Source organism: Microplitis demolitor, chromosome 10 (genome assembly GCF_026212275.2).
Source record: "Microplitis demolitor isolate Queensland-Clemson2020A chromosome 10, iyMicDemo2.1a, whole genome shotgun sequence".
NCBI lineage: Eukaryota > Metazoa > Arthropoda > Insecta > Hymenoptera > Braconidae > Microplitis > Microplitis demolitor.
Window position 1 is genome coordinate 14,745,075 of NC_068554.1, and position 17,597 is coordinate 14,762,671.

General features: G+C 31.8%; 1 protein-coding gene across 7 annotated transcripts in view; it reads right to left on the bottom strand.

Annotated features, from left to right (window-relative positions):
• The window catches only part of LOC103569158 (uncharacterized), a 137,977-nt gene that overhangs the window by 47,107 nt on the left and 73,273 nt on the right, over positions 1-17,597 (bottom strand). Inside the window, exon 5 of one of the 7 annotated variants that reach the window (XR_008404444.1) lies at positions 2,979-3,242. The exons of the other annotated variants lie outside the window; for them this stretch is intronic. The gene's annotated coding sequence lies outside the window, so the exon portion shown is untranslated. Of the gene's footprint in view, positions 1-2,978; positions 3,243-17,597 lie in introns of those variants that run through there. 7 annotated transcript variants of the gene reach the window in all.

Below are 17,597 nucleotides of genomic sequence, written 5' to 3' on the forward strand. Positions count from 1 at the left end.
CGAAAATCGATGTCGATATTTTGAGGTCCTAGGAAGCTATTCTGACTATTTTCAGAAGGATGACCGAGTGTGTGTGTGTGTGTGTGTGTGTGTGTGTGTGTGTGTGTGTGTGTGTGTGTGTGTGTGTGTGTGTAAACTCTTTGTAACTTTTTAACTAATGAATCAATTTGGATGGTTGAGGTGACAATCGAAAGAGCTTGGTAGCCATCGACTTTCCTGAAAATTTCATATCATTTGATCGAGTAGACTCGAAAATATCGGCGAATTACGAACAAAAAATTTTTTTTTTAGTTTTTTAGTGATTTCTCAGAAACGACTTGAACGATCGACTTCAAAATATAAACAGCTCTGAAATTTGATGAAACGCGTCGATTGTCGCCTTACCTACCTTAATCGGTTAATTTGCTCGAGAGATATCACGGAAGAAAGAAATGTTAAAAAACAGTTATTTGCGAATATCTTTGAAATTACTTAACCAAACAACTCCAAAATCTGATCAGATGTAGAACTCAATAAAATGCGTTGATTGCCGCCTTAACCGTCAAAATCGGTTCATTCGTTCGCGAGATATCGTTGGAGAAAGAAATGGTAAAAAAACGGGTCAAACCTCAAAATCGGTTAATTGGTTCAAAAGATATCAATGTTGAAAAATTAAGAAAACAACATTTTATGTTATTTTTTCCGGATAAATCATAATATAATGTACTAAAATGTATCTATATGTCAAATCATACCAACTCTCTGTCTTTATGGTTTTTTCGATCATCACATAATGTCATCTAACTTGCTTTTCAGTTTAAATCTTGTGATTTACAATAAAATTGAAAAACGCAACTTTTAATATTTTTCTCAGATGTTTCATATTTTATTGTTTCTGACATAAGTCAAAACTTATTTAAATCTTAATTTTGATCCCTGACATTGATTTCTGCCTCAATACACTGATTTTATTGAACATAATCAGAAATTAAATTTTAAAAACCGCTTCTTTAATAATGATTTCCGATTCTAAAATTATTAAACTTCAGCATAAAACGTAACTTGTTAGAGCTTGAAAAGATCATAAAAAACAACAACATGTAATAACATTTTCGAGCTCGAAGAGCTCGAAGATACATATGCACTAATGTTTTCGAACTCTTTGAGCTCGAAAACAGCGGGAAGTTTTGGGGCTGGCCCGCAGGGCTAACCGACGCCCAGATTTTTTTTTAATCCAATTTTCTTCAAATCAGAAAATTTTTAAGTCAAATTATTTTTGTTTGAAGAATTCAGAAAAACGTTCCTAGAAAGTATAAAATTAAATATTCATTTTTTTTCACTTTTAAATTCTGTTTAATACTTACGATCTAAAACTTCGCATTAAAAAATACTTATGGCAATTTTTTACTAAACTCGTCTTATTATTTTATTGTCATTTATTTTTTGCCAAGATGTGCAAACAGACCCATCTACTCATATGTCCAGACTTCGAATCTGAGATTAAGGATGACAATAGTGGTTTTTGAGAGGATATAATACGAGTATCGCGGTCTTGTAAGACACAAAGGACATCTAGTCATAATACTCCTATGCTACTTTATAATGATAACAATAACAACAATTACAATAATAACATCGTCGTTTTACAGTCCACATTAATACGATATAGTTAAGTACAAAATTTACAAGAAAACGTTACTAAAAACCTTTTTGTCGACCACTTGTGGTTTTAATCTTTATATATTTACTTACAAAAAATAAAAAAAAATCTTTGAGATGAGACAAAAGTTTTTATGATTTTTATTTTAGTATTTAGCCATTTTATTGAACTTTTTCATAGTCATTTGAAAGTTTTAATAATATTACGATATCATGAAAAAAAATTTTCCATTCTCTGCATAAAAATATAAAATAAAAAATAAATAACGTACTTACAAAGTTATAATAATGATAGTGAATGAAAGGAAAAAAAATTGGTAAGGAAAATCGACAGTGCTCTGGGTAATAATAATAATAAAAAAAAAAATATCTCAGATGAACAAGAAAGTTTATTAAGAATTAAAAAGTACGAGAAATGTCTCGTATAGCTCGAGGCGCTATTTTATTTTTTGTTTTGTAAATTTTATATGATAAACTTAAGTGAGATAAGAGCTGAAGAAACGAAGAGCTAGAAAGTTTTAGTCGTGATTCGATATTTGATATAATGCCCGTTGATTTTTTAGGTGAAAGTATTGCGATCTGTCCCACGAAGAAAACTATATTATGACCAGTACTATGCAGTATATAATTGTCACGATACTCGTTTAGCTATTTGGCGGTTAGTTCGAGTATTAATACGTATAGTGCTGACAGCAATACGGATCGCGAATGGGACTAGAATATATCACGACGATAGCTCTAGAGATTGCTCCCTTCACGACATGCAAATCACTATTCAGTAGATTGTTCCAATGCAAATATTTTTTTCTCCATACAGGGTACTCGGAGCTAGTTTGAGAGCTGTGAGTAAATGAAGTTAATATGTCATTGAAATGATATGAATTGAATAATTGGTGAAATAGTTAAAATGAAAGAATGGAATTAAGTTAAAATTTGGGAGAAAAGTTACCGTAATGATTTATGCTTGATGATCTATTCAACCAATGATTGGAAACAATTTACTTTCTTGAAATAAATCAGTGAAATTTCACTGGTCTCAACCAGTGAACTAAAAATATGCAAATAAAAAAAAACGAAAACAAGTAAAAAGTTCTGAAAATAAGTGTAAGTTTCTGTCACTAGATAAATAATTTTTACTCACGTATTATGTAATATCTCAACTAAGTTTTACGTAACAATAATAATTGTATGAACAAAATTTTTACAGATTATAAATAAACAAATTTGGAGTTAATTTCATTGTTTGGAATTGATCTCAATCATGAGTAACATTTGAAAATTTAATGTTCAACAATTATTGGTTTATTTAGAGCCAATTATCAAGGATAATGATATTCTAACAAAACTTTATTGTATTACCAAATAATATACAATTAAATATAATTATTATTAAGAATTATTTAGTCAATTTTTCACTTGGTTTTTTAAAATACGTTCATAATAAAATTAAATTAAACCAAACTAATATTTTATAACCTATTTTCTTAATATTTATGTGCTGCACCGAAGTGTTTCACTGATTTAACCAATGAGCCTGACGATCACCTTATTTGACTCGTCGAACCAATGAAATTTCACTGACTTATTTTGAGGGAGTAAGCGTCCTGGAAAAAAAATTGTTTATATAATCAATCAGATATACCCGTATGAAAAAAATATATGGAAAAAATGTATGATGATACATACATATTTACACAATCTAAAATATATAATACCATGCCTATTTTGCTATGTAGATATTTTAATCGTTGTAAGTATACAATAAAATATTTTCATCCTTGCATAAATTCATATTTCTTCATAGATGGAAGGGAGGAGTAAAACTGGACGTGTGTGTGTCTGGGGGGGGGGGGGGGTACCTGCAAAATTGTGTGAAAAAAGTTTGTTTATTAAAATATTTTTTAAACATTTCAAAATTACTTTTAAAAAATTAATTAAACATTATTTTGAACTTTTTTTTTTTTACTGTTTTCAAAAAATTTTGATTTTGTAAAAAAGTGGTATGAAATCAATTTAATTTCATTTTCTTATCAATTCACATTAAATGAACTCCCAATGTCAAATAACTTCAGATGGATTTCAATAATCAACTAAAAAAAATTTACAATTTTTATAATTTGGAAATTTAATTAACTTTTAATTATTTTTTAATCTATTCCTTCAAAAAATATATAATTGCTCTTTGAAACATATTGCTGTTTGGGCAGAAAAAAAACTTAAATCTTTTACATTTAAGTTAATAACAAACAATAATTAATGAATAAAAATGTAACAATTGAAAGGAGGGAGTAGTTAAACTTTTGTAAAAGTTGAAAGTGTCAGTTAAAAAACGTCCGTGACTTTTGTTTTAGAATAAAAACTATTAAAAATTTTGTTTTCTTCCTTACATCCAATAATTATGTGGAATGTAATTTTGCTTTATATAAATTACTTATAAGAAAATTCAATTGAATCAAATATATGTAAGTTTTTTTATAATTCTTTTTAGAGGGTACCTCATTTTTTCCGTGAAAAATGAAAGATTTCGTTTACGGCAGCTGGAAATTTTTCTTTTCACTTTGAATATCATTAAAAAAAAAGATTTAACTTATAGGCATTCCCAAGAACTTAGTACTTCCTTACGTACTACCCCCCCCCCCCAACCTTTCGTAAAATTTTTTGCTTTCAGGTTAGTAAATGTATTAGTTTGAATATAAAAATTTCTAAATGTAACCAGAAGCATAATATCTTTTACAAGACATAGACTATCTGCGACACCATATAGTATATTTTGTTTTATTCTAATCAATAAATGAAGTTGTAGTGTTGCTTGGAAATATTTCAGAGTACAAGGTAAACGTATATAAGATACACAAAAGAAGATGGTACCCTTGGGTGTAAAGTTCGAATCCCATTACCGGACTCGCGTCCGTTAAATAGGTCCCGCATCGTCGACCGGAAAATATACCTACACACATTGTACGTTTGTTGGTGTGCTAATACACAAGTATTCAGTAACACACACTCGTACGGATAACCAACCAACCAGCCCCTATTTCAGATTGCAAACTTACCCCTTGACAAGACTATAGATCGTCCTTTTCGCCGCGATGGGAATCGATGCGTTCCATTAAGAACCTGCAAGGAAATCACATTAACTCGCCCGGAATTGGATTTTCTTTAATCACATACACTCACTTACGTTCTTATCAACTTTGTTTAAATGAATACTGACAGAGATACTGGATTCTAATCAACAAATCAAAATGGTGATTTGTCATTTTTACGAATAATTAGCTCAATCAGGGGAGAATGATGTTAAATGTTCCGAGTTAAGTTGTTCCGAATCCTTGAATTCCAAAGCGACAAAACATGAAAATATTTTTGAAAGGTCTATCAATACGTGAGTAAATTTTGACCGAATTTCTCGAGTTATTTATGTCAAGTTTACAACAACGCATTGCGTAAATACGGTCAAAGATATATATACCATCTTAAAAAAACCATATCTGTTGAAAATATATGTAAAAATACATTTGGAACTCCAGAAAAATCAGATATAGTTAAAATTTTACACGGAAAGAAAATTATAGAAAGTATTCCTATGTATTATGGGAATGGTTCCCATAATGGTATAGGAATTGTACCCATACTATAATAGGGATGGTTCCTATATATTATAGGAACCATGTCTATACCATTATGGGAACCATTCCCATAATATTATAGGAACAATTCCTATACTATTATGGGAACCATTCCCATAATACATAGGGATACTTCCTGTAATTTTCTTTCTGTGTAGAAGTAATTTTTACATTTTTATTTGAATTAATGTTTTTATGATAGTATGGGAGCCATTCCCATAATATTATAGGAATGTTTCCCATAATGGTGTAGGAACGATTCCTATGATATTATGGGAATGATTCCCATAATGATATAGAAAATATTCCAATTGTATTATAGGAACCATTCCTATAAAAGTATAAGAACCATTCTTGTAATATTATGGGAATGGTTTCCATACTATGATAGCAACCATTCTTATAATGTTATGGGAATGGTTCCTATAATTTATAGGAATCTTTCCTATATATTATGGAAATGATTCCCATAATATTATAGAACGTATTCCCAAAAATTATAGGAACCATTCCTATAATTATAGGAATCATTCCCATAATTTATGGTCGTCATTCCTATACTGGTATATCATGAAATTTCACAAAATTATAGGAACCATTTCCATAATTTTCTTTTCGTGTCGACAATTAAACTACATTTTTCAATATAAGATTTTTCATGCATCTAATTTCACATTTTTCCATCACATATCTTAAGATATATAGCTAAGTATATGTTAATGTACATGAATATTAAAAATAAAATTATGCATGTTAAGATATAGGTAATACTTATATATTATTCAGTGTATGTAAAATTTTTTAAGAATTTAATTTTATATACATTTGTAACAACAAAAATATGAGACGACCACGTGTAAAACGTGTTTATTAAAAATAGACAATAAATTGTAAAAATACAAGTTCAATATCATACACTTTATAAAAACAAATGACAAGACAGTTAACTAAGATCGACTATGTTAATACATCATATCATGGTTTGTTATTGAATTGCCAAACGTACAAAAGAAGTTTAGTGGTTATTATTGCATATGAAACTAAATGTATTGGTTTTCAAAGATCGCCTAAAGAAGTGGGAATAACATCTACGAAACGTTGCATAAAATAATAATTCGAGTATTAATGTCACACTGATCCACTATCCTCAGAATTGTCATTATTATTTTTTAATTACTGGATCAGAAACTTATACATCATATTATTTTTCTAATGTATATAAATTAGGGAAGGGGAAAGGTAAAATAGGGTACTCAAGTACATTTTAAATTTTTGCCGACTCGAACATGTTAAATCATTTTTAATTTCCCGCTACGAAGATTGAAAATTTTCAAAAAAGGGAAGTGTTATTGGTTTCGGTCCGATTTGCGAAAATCGAATTTTCATCAGATTTCAACGTTCTGAGGACCTACCAAGCTATTCTGACTATCTACATATGAACGTCTGGGTGTGTGTGTGTGTATCTGTGTGTAAACTTCTTTGTCGGACGATATCTTTAGAACGAATCAATCAATTTGAATGAGAACTTGTTTCACTGCGGGAAAAACTTGCTCCAATACGGTAAGAACTCGCAATAATGCGAAACAACTAGCTCTCTGCTAGGGCTAAGAGTTTTGTTTGGTTTGCCGAGAAAAAATTGATTCTTGAAATAAACAAATTGTAAAATTGAAAAATTTCTTATAACATCGAGAAATAGAATAAATTTAATATTGAATTCAACTATTCATCTATTAAATAACTAATTGTTTCCCAGAAATCTTTTTTATTTTCTTGAGACCGTGACTGTTGACTTCACTCAGCGTATATATTTGTGTTTTTCTTTTTCAAGTTGTGAGCCATTTTTTTTTTTCATATTAGGATAGTGAATTGAATGCCACATTGTATCCAGAAAATTTTAATAGCAAGTGTATAGTCTAAATCCTAACAATCATAATTCTTAAAGTCACAAATTATTAGTGCGCCCGCACGAACCAATTTAAAATAAAATTTATTAGCAATTAATCACCCAATATTACGACACGATGTAGAATCAACTCAAACATTACATTTCGATAAGAAGTAATAATTAAAAAAAATTTTTTTCTCTCGTAGGGAATGAGAAAAAGTAACTAATTTAGTTCCAACGTTCGCCCGAGGGTCTGTGGGCGCGTCTGATACTTGTAGATGGTCGGCAGTGGTACAGAGTTAAAGGGGCAATGGTAAGGGGTGGAATAAAAAGTTAAAAATAAAAATAAAATGAATAAAATAATGGGGAATGGTAAGCGTAGTCTACTAGAGAGAGGTACAAGTTTAGAGGATGAGTACCGGAAAAAATAACCGCTAAAATACTCGGAGATAAAGATGATAAAGGCACCGAGTTTTGCTCGGTGGGTGTTAGTATGATTTACTTTGGCGTGTGATTCCGGAATGAGGTAGCATTGCTAACAAGAAATATATAGATATAAAAAGATATATATTTCCATTTTAATGTTTTTTTTTTCTTGTTTTTTTTTTCGTATATTTTTTTGTTTCTACTTCTTTACGCAAGGCTCTTGCGTGATAACTGTAATTAAAAATTAGATAAATTACGTTGCGGGTTAATTTATTGATAAAGTTATGAAGATTTTTAAATATATTATTTTTACTGTTCTTTTAGGGCCAAATAAATTGTTTTGAGTTTAAGATCAAGAAAGATTTCTTAATCATGCAACAGAAAATTATTTTTATTGAATTGTTTTTTTGTAAAAATTAAGTCGAATATTCGAAATTTTTTTTTGTTATAATGTAATCTAAGATCGTATTCATAAATGACAATTCATTGAGACTGAAATGCCGATGATTCAACGTTTTTATCGAAAAAATTCTACGAAATTCTAAATTTAATTATGAAATTTTTAAATAGACGGAGAAAAATTTATGGTAATAGTTGCAATGTATTATGAGAATGGTTACCATATCATAAGGTAATAGATATTATATAAATATTGATTATAAAAATGGCACCCACAAAAATTATGGTAATCATCCACACATATTAGTTTCGTTCCTATATGATATTGGAATAGTCCATATAGAATTATATTAATAAATTCTGTCATTACAGTGAACCATATTTCGTTTGGATAATTTTTCTTTAATATCTATTTCGGATTTATTAACTTTACAATTTCGATTATTTAGTCTAGACTTTACACATAAACTCTTTAAATAGTCATATTTGCAGAACTCACTTGATTGAAACATGTAGTAAGAATTTTTAAAAGTTTCATTATGAGATTTTTTGCCCTAGCTGTATTTTTAAAGAAGTCTACTTAAAAAACCATACGCTTAACAGAAATCTTTCTTGAATAGGTCCATTCTATTCACATTTCAAGAAATGATATATTCATAGTCGAATTGATGAAGAGGAATAATGCTTTCTGACCAATGTCACCCAATGTAACGTCTGACATTGTGCAGGCAACCCTCTTCGAGTTCACTCCCTCATCTTATCCATCCTCTTTCTCTTCGTCTCCTCCATCTATAGTATTCAGTATTGTCCCCAAATCACCAAGTGATTCGGTCTTAAAGACACAAGGGGAGCGTTCAGTTGGTCCTCCCATTCGAATTACCCCGATCGCTATCAAAATTTATTCACACAAAAAAGTATCAAGCGTCAGTTGTAAATATTCAACGACCCTCTTTCTCCTCGAAAAAAAAAAAAAAAAAAAAAGTTAAGCATCCGCGTGAAAATAATTCAACGGCATTTGGTTCCCTACCAACCCTTTTTTCTTACCTTTTTTTTTACTTAAAAACTTTATCTTAATGAAAGTCCATAAATAAAGCGCCTAATGCTTGAAAGGACAATCCATAGTTCGGCTCTACACCCCTCCCAACTAGAGGCTCCTTAAGACTCATCTTGATGTGTCCTGGGGACACGATTAAAAACGCCTCAAGATAAAACAACCCGGTCCTTTCGATTTTTTCTTTTATTTCTTGTCCCTCGCCAAGGGGTTGATTTTCGATGGGTTTAAATAAAGGGTTGGAAAAAATTGTGTACGACTCCATTAAAGTTTAATGAAATACGAAAATTAAAACGAGATACGATTAACAATCTGGATATAATTTATTTTTTTTTTTTTTAACGAATATATATATATATATATATATATATATATATATATATATATATATATTTTATTTTTACATTGTAATGTATCTGGGATTAAATAATTCATGTACGTCAGATGGGCTAATTAATTAACATTTATCAGAAGTTGTCCATTTTCGAATGCTAGCTGGTAGCTTTCTTCAATTATTATCTCTCAAAGAATCAAATCATCAGGTTGATTGTAATTAGTCAGTTTATTTCTTAATTCTCCAGTCTCACAACAAAAACTTTAAATTAATATATATTTATTTCATTTTTTGTCTCTGACTTTGTTATGGCTTCAGTTTCAATGTATTATAATTTTCAAGGTACGATTCATTCTTGTAAAAGAAATTTTTATACAGTATAATAAAGCCATAAAAATAGTTCCAGAAAGTAATCGATTCTGGAATGGGCTTTTAGACGGAATGTGAGTTTAAGGTCTGTGCAAATAATACGAGGGTTAAAGGTGGCTAGGTAGTAGTGGACGACAGTTTTAGGGGTGTAAGATGTTCTGACCTCGGACCGCGACCCCCCATTTATACTCTATTACCACTACATTAGTCTTCAACGACGGGATTTATGTTTCTAACTCTCAAGTACTGAATGCATTAAGCAACTAAGTTTGATATATTCCAAATACTTTTTCAAAACTTCTTGATAAATCGAAAAAATCCTACCAAAAAAAAAAAAAAAAAAAATCACTAAAAACGTCAGAGAAATTAATGCAAATTATTCGTGTCAAATTTAATATATTAATATTTGTTACTACATTCAAGTTCAATTTTCAAACGACTAGTGAAATTCCAATTACTTATCAGTTGTCGAAATTTGTACAAGTATTCCAATTAATTATAAAAATTAAAATTATTTACCAGGCTTCAAAGCATTCGTAAATTTTTGAATTTTTGTAAAACTCGAATCTCCCTAATAGGTTTATAAATATTTAATATAAATTCAAAAGCTCAAACACGTCAATCAAGAGGTTCATCGTCGTATTTAAAAAGCGTGGAAGCTGATAAAAAATAGAATAGCTACGTTGAAAAACAAGAAAAAAAAAATTGATGAAGCTACGAAATGACCGCAGGCACTCGTGAATACGCCAAAAACTCGTCCTTCAAAAGGGGTTTGAATATTCTTTTTACGATCTTGTAGCTTTCTCATACATGGGCACTCGAGTCCCATCTACTCAACAGTCTCGTTAAAGTATCTAGGGGTCGGGGAAGTCATGAGGGTTGGGGAAGTTATACCGGTGGAAGGAGTATTCAAGAATAATGGTGAGGGTGAGTAGTAGGCAGCTATAGCAATAGAGAAAAGTACCGGACCAATGCATAAAGGGTGGAAGGTTACCCACTCAAGCCTCAACCTCACGCCCCAGCATTCTCTATAGTCAACATCCTACGTCTCATGTCCCAGATCAAGGTCCAGATCCCAACACCCAGCTCTCGACATTTGGTGTATGTGTGCTATCGTCTCCTCCATTGAAATAGCAAGTGAAATATACGAAATAAATCTTGCAAGACCCGAAACGATTCACTGAGAGCTGCCTTTGCTAGACAATAGCAGACGTCCAAGCCACTGCTAGATGTTGAGACTATATATACAGGTTGATGTTTCTCAACACACTACAAAAGGGGTTGAGGTATTCAAACGTATTGTCCAACGTCCAAGGCGCGAGAAACGACTCGAACTTTAGCGAGCCACGGAATCGTAGGTAGTCGACAACTTCGAAAAGCCTGGACGAATGCTATCAGTAGCCTTAGTGCCTTGGTCTCCTTCTCTTTGTAGGGTAAACACACGAGAATGTGAACGATCTTTGGTTGTGGGGTGACTGCATAAAGAATGGGGTATGACCACCCTCAACCCCTCGATCTCACTTCCTTTGGTTCACTTCCGCGAGTAGCTGCCCACAAGAGCAAAGTTCCTCGACCGAGACAACCCACAATATAATGCGCTTCTGTGTACTATTGGAGACGACGGTATTTTATAGTCAAACCACGATAGCCTACAACAACAACGCTTACCGCTGATATGTTTGTAATGTATTTAAGATGAATTTAAATATTTTCTGTGTTATTATGAAGTAGGTCATTCAAGATCTGAGAGAATAAAGGATGTGAAAAGTTTCTGATACATAAAATTTAAAATAGGTTTCTTTGTTATAAAAATGTTTTATGATATCTATGAATATTTTGAAACAAAATGAATCAAGTAGCTCACATTTAACGTTTCTGTTATATTTTAATTTTTGTAATTAATTCATTTTTTAGGTTATACAATTTAATGGATTTTCAACAGACCAATATAGCAGTGACATATTTTAATACTCGCAAATATATGTATCAGAACAGTTTGATATTGAATGGGTGGGTTGCGGTGGGTGAATTGAACGTATGAGATTGGTTGGGGATGATAGAATTGATTTGGTTCAGTGGTGTGTCACCCGGATGACAGATCGTCATTGGTTCCTGTTTGCGTTGGAGGATACCATTCGAAGCGGGTGCGGATATAGGCTGCGATCCCGTGGCATGTCACATGTCGATCGATGGTTAACGTCACGAGCCACCACGTACAACAAATGTCGTGGGTTGTGTCCAGTGACTACCTACCAGTGACTAATCATTCGTGTAATAATTACACGTGTAATTGAGTTTGTTTTATTGTCATTATTTATTATTCCCGGGCGGCTATTTTAAAATCCCTTTTTTTAATAGTTTATGACTAATTATAACCCGGGTATTAATTAAATACCTATTGCATGGGTTAAGGACCGGAAGGATTATAATTCATGATAGGGTAATAAACAGATCACGTATGATACTGAATCCCAAGTCCAAATTGTTACTAATTCGCATCTTAATAATGACCACGTCATAGGCGTCACCGTATCTCAGAACCTTGCCGAGCCAAATTAGCCGCGATGACAAATTACGTTGGACATTGTACACGTGTGCGGTAGATCTAATATTGTATTGTCTATCTCTGCTTCAGTTTAACGGTCAACCCTATCTATGTATCTAGATGTTTAGAGGAATGCTTCTACTGGCTGAATTTGCTTGTGCCGGATAGTATTGTATTAAGGGTTGAGGGTTGAGTTCTGTAGCCAGCTAGCATCTCATCTATACGAATAATGATTGCTAGCTTGCGTGATATCAGTTATTGAGTATGAGGGTGGACTAGGGAAAGTCGAAAAGGTTGTAACATATATGAGGAATGAGAAATCAATAATAGTAATAGAAGTGTTATTAAATAAAAAATAATGTTTAAATTTGTTTAATGAAAATGTGCAATTGCAAAAAGTAGGTCTTATAATTTAAAGTCCCGCTATAAGACCCAGAACCCAATAGTTTTACTTGATCGAACAAAAAATAATAGATTAAACCAAGCAAAAATATGTTAAAATTTGGTGCTTCTATCAAGATACTTTGATCATGTAACAAAATTTAATTGAATACATTAAAATGCAATATAAGTCATGGAGAAACCAATAAATGAATTTGTATCCATGATCAAATATAAACAGTTAATTCAGGAAAATTCCGAGCCCCATATGACGATGATATGTGTGATGATGGTGTCACACAGGGGAATCAAGGCGGTAACAAGTGCAACGGATCACAGAGCGTCACCAGCGTCACGGGCCAAATCAAAAGGGGATTCAAGTGAAAGTGAGAGGATGAATACGTGGCGGAAATTTGCTGGTAGTCGCAGCAGTAGCTGTGCCAGTGACTGTGTATATACGAATGAGAATAAACACAAGCCAGTAGCCAGTGGTGAGAGTAGCTGAAGCAATAGTTGAGCAGTGGCATTACACCCACGATGTATATATATACACCCTTTTCCCTAAATACAACAGCAGTAGCAGTAGCAGAGATTCAAACTCATCCCAATCCCATTCAACGCACTCCGTTTCGGGCGGTCAACCCCTGCGCGTGATGCAACACTGACCACACATCAATTCACTGCAAATGGACATCAATACTCGTAATTAATACATCGCGCCTCACTCGTACCTACTCTCACCCACTTCTCTATTGCACACTTCCGCAACACTAACCCCTAACACATATATACCAACACATATGCACATATATTTACCCGTCAGAATGTTCGCGTGTATCAGCATCATGCTAATATATTAATAACCATAACAATTTTTCCGCATGAAATATTAACTGACAATTGACTACTTTTTTTTTCATTCACACTTTAAGTGATTTCATTATATCAGATAATGTATACCGAGACAAAAATGATGAAAGTAAAATGAAATATTTGACCAGTTACTCATACCTTCAGCAAGTTAGTCAAAAAAATTGTTGATGTAGACTATTTTCAAAAAAGATAAACAGTCTCATTTACAATTTCATATACATCGTTTTTGTTCCGTTGAGTATTAAACAAAAACTACTATATTAAAGTCATAGCCGTTAAAGTTATAAATCCTTATCAGGTAATTTTTCAATTTCCTTAAAAGAATTGAAATGACTGATTGTTTCCCCTCTTAAATGCCTCCTGATAAATAAAAAAAAAATCTTACTATTATCAGAATGTCCAGATAGCTGGTCCCAAGAGATGGAGCATTAGAATTGGACCCTAAGATTTATGACGTTTATGGGGCAAGGTCTCCCGGTCTTTAGTCGCTTATTAGCATGCGGTATATCACCAGATGAGGTCCGCGGTAATAATTAGATAGATACGTGATGTATACAATAACGACAACATAGTCTAGCTAGCAAGCAAGCTAGAGAAACACGAAACGGATGAGGTGGACATCGACGAGGCTATCTGGTCCAGAGTCACCCTTCTCATCTCACCAGCTTCTAGACTCGCCTGCTGAGTCCTATGCAAATGATGACGTCACAATGGCGTACAGAGATACAGAGATAGCCAGAATATTCCTTGTATCTCGTAGTGTTCCAATACCATTGAAAATTGTCATAAACGACCACGCTCGGTGTACACTAACCAGTTCTACTAATACTAACCTCTGTCCCTTTGTTGTTAAATGCAACCCTTCCGGGTAGTTTGTGATTATAACTAAATGTCATCGTGGCTTTCGCTTACCGCATTCGATACATACCGATTAGCCTCAATGACCTCACTGTCTTGTATCTACCAAAGTTTTGGTTGGTTCTAAATGGAGAAGATGGTCAAGATTTACATCTCAATTAATGCACCATGTTTATCTGTCTCAAAAAATTGTTCATTACGTTGAATTAAATTGTTGTGATTGATTTATAATTGCTAGATAATAATGTAGACTAATAATAGAACTGTATTTCATCAATTTATCAATATTTATTAGAATGACAACTATTTTTCTCCTTTTTATAATATATCGGTCCTCTATCAAAAAAATCCATGCCTAAAATCCTATGTGGATCCCCACATAACGATTTTGGATGAATTCCCACATGGTTTCCTATAGGAATCCAGCATAGGTCCCGATGTACATTCTCACATGCGTTTCTATGGGAATCCACACCATGCCAAGTTCATATGGGAATCTAGTATGGATTAACAAAACGCGTCACGTTATTGATACAAATACTATAAAAAGCGTATGTTTTTTTATAAACTTTACTGGAATGCAATAGCCTTGTACGATTCCTAATTTAGCGTTTTATTAAAATTATTTGTATTTTCTATAAAAGTCTCAACTATAAATATTTTAATTATTACTACTTGGAAGCACAATTTTTTGCAAAAATTATCCATTTTTTGTTTTATTGAGAAATTATTTTCTTAATTAGTGCTAAGTAAAGTTTCCTCAATTAATGGTCATAAAATTTAATAAGCAGTAACAACTTTCAAAACTTTCAAAATCTCAAAATTTTCAAGTGACCTTCAAAAATTATACATCTGCTCTCAAATTTTCAGAAACTTTTTATTTTGATATTGATGAAAATATTATTTTTGTGAGTGTGATTAATTTTTTAAGTAATTTTCACCTTAATATACAGGTTTGTTATTATTTAGGACTTTTTACGAATTCCTACGTACTTGGATAAACTTTGCATGCTTATTCTTGCATACATTTTCTTTAGTTCGATTCCTAATAAGTAAGGCCACAACCACAATACTTTGTGTAATGTGATGATATGTCCAACTGACTTACTTTTGTATTATCTTTCCTACTTCTAAGTGCTTTTTCGATTTCTTAGTAGATGGCGCCACAAGTCTCATTTGTGAGTTCTTATGATTACATTCAGTATTTTTAGCATCTTTTTCGTATACGAGCAAATTGAATTCGTTCCTTTGAATTTGGCAAACACTTTATTGAAATTAAATTATTCGATGGATATCAAATTTTTTCGATAAAACAACCATAAAATTAGTCGAACATCTCTCATTAGTAATCGAACTTTAAAATCGTTTTAAATATTCAAATAGGGTACTATAGCACAAAAATTCAAACATTTTTGAAATCCAGCAATCTCATCAGACTTTTGAATAAATGTCCCTGTCAGATATTCAAAATGAAAGCTCTGTAGCATTTCAAAATTCGAAATAACGTGCTGCTGTCCGTATTGTTTAATAAATTTATTTGTTAATATTCATTGTGTTCGTCAAAATAAATAAATTATTAATTTTCTATCAACTGGAGTATGAGAAATTTTTAATAACACGATACACTTGTCATTATTAAATTACATATAATTAAATTTGTAAAATTAAAGAACTTTAATGAGTTTTCATTGATTTTCAAACTGTAATCTGTTTTTTATACTTGTATCTTACACTGTATCTTATACTTGTTCAAATATTGTTCTCAGAGTGTTCAACTACTGTGGCTTGTCTAAATAGATAGTTCAAGTACTACTGCTTTTTTAGTAAATTTTGAATACCTCTCAAAAATATGAAAACTTGATAATTTATTAATTTCTTTTTTAATAGATTGAAAAATGTCCCTATTTTTAAAACTAATACTTGTTTTGTCGATTTAATTAATTTCTGTTTGCCAAAATCATGGTTAAATGGATTTCAGTTTGAAAACTTTTCAAGTACAGGGTACTTCACTTTAAGCGTGTTGGTTGATTAGGAAACTCAGGTACTAAAAAAAAAAAAATTAACAAGGTACCAGATGGGGCATGATACAATTTTATGATAAATATCCCAAAAATAATTGTTAGTATACTCTGTTAAGGAAATAAACAAACATCCCTACTTAAAACTTCCCATTGAATTCAATTCAATCTAGTTGAAAAATTTCAATCGGATTTAGTTGGAAAATAATACGTATTTTTCACCCATTCAGTTCGATGGAAATTTGAATGGGATACATAGAATGCTTCCGTGTCATTATGATTGAATATTTGTTTCCAACTACATCTGATAAAAATTCGATTGAGTTTCAATCAGATTCAATTGGATTTAATCGAAGTTTTAATCAGGATTCACTAGCTAATAGGACATATCTACTAATTTTTCTTGACTCCCTTTGGAAGAGTAAAACACAGATAACAGTACATTTACCCTAGTAGCATTGCCGAAATTAAGTTACTTGACAAATGTCCTTTAGCAGGTTTCTTACGGATGATTTAAAAAAGTTTTACGGAAAATGTACGTTAAAAGAATACCTAATGCAGATTTCTTCTAACAGTGCCCTTCATCTTAATTCAAAGCGCTAAAAATCAATGATATTATCACTCGATAAAATTATTTTGAACACTAAGTGGGTGCCACTGAATTTACTACACTAATGCTGAATCAACGTCTCACCAAATAATAAAGAGGATAAACATATCTGGGTATCTTATGCGAATCTGCAGCAAGTCTGAGCTAATTCTTCTTAAGTAAATGATTTGTCGGACGCAAGTATTACTACAGATTTACTTAACGTACCTTACGAAAATATCTTGCTTTAAACTTGTCCAAGACTTATCATGCAGACTTACTGAAGATCCAGATTTACGTAAGACTTCCTTAAGGATGCTACTAGGAAATATATTTACTGACATGAGTGAAGTCTTAGGAGAATAACTGGATAGCATCGAGTTTATAACCTTATGCGCTTTCGTACGCGTGAGTCTATTAGTGGTCATCCTCGTCGTTCATCGAAATTACTAATTATTCAATACTATTTTAGTTATCATTGCATTTATGTACCCTTTTATCAATTACTTCGATTTTTCACCAAGTTAAGATGAAGTGTTATAAATATCATCCCCTTTTCCTCGATTCTCAATACCATATTTTCTATACCTTTTAAACATCATCAT